This window comes from Morone saxatilis, unplaced genomic scaffold, assembly GCF_004916995.1.
Source record: "Morone saxatilis isolate NCDOM2014 unplaced genomic scaffold, NCSU_SB_2.0 Contig23, whole genome shotgun sequence".
NCBI classification, from domain to species: Eukaryota; Metazoa; Chordata; class Actinopteri; family Moronidae; genus Morone; species Morone saxatilis.
The window spans coordinates 1,525,076-1,525,855 of record NW_023339796.1 but is presented as its reverse complement, the minus strand read 5'-3'; positions in this window follow the sequence as shown (position 1 = coordinate 1,525,855).

The window sequence follows — 780 nt, the reverse complement described above, 5'->3', positions numbered from 1 at the left end:
AAATATGTAACCATTTATTGTTAAAATTATCTTTTCAATACATAACACAGCTAATACAGATTAAAAAAACAAGATACCAGTATTGTGTCAAAGATCCACAGTCAGCTGGATGGTTGCGTAGAGAAAAATACAGTAAAGACTTTTATCTTGAGAAAATCGCCATGTGGTCATGATTCAGGAGAAAAAATAGAAGGCAAACACTTACAGTATAAAATGTACAGCCACATGATTATATAATATATATATATATATATATATATATATATATAACATTGCACATTATACCAAAAAAGGAACCACACATGGAAAAACAAAATAAGTGTACACAATATACAACAAGGCACTGTGGAAGAAACCTGCACCTTTGCATCTTTGGATGGATCTGCCGCCTGTGAAATGTTGTAGGAATGTTACACTGCAGGCAGTCCAGCTGAGCAAGTCATTCAAACTAAAATCTGATTGATTGCATCAAAGCCCAACGCTAACTTCTAATGTTTCAACCCTTGCCATCTGAGTTACCTAAAAGGGCATTACGTAATGTGTCATTCAAGGACTGCAACATCCAGAGGGTTTTGAAAAAATTTGACATATTCATATTCATATTTGACTGACGGGGATCAACGGAAGACAGATTGCAAATGAGCACAAAAAACCCTGATGTCAGAAGGATATTGAGGTTTTTACACAGCGACGCAGGCAGCAAATATAGACGTTTTTGAAAGTCATTCTAACTTGATCCTCAGATGATTTGAGCCAGTATAAATACTACACTTGAAAATT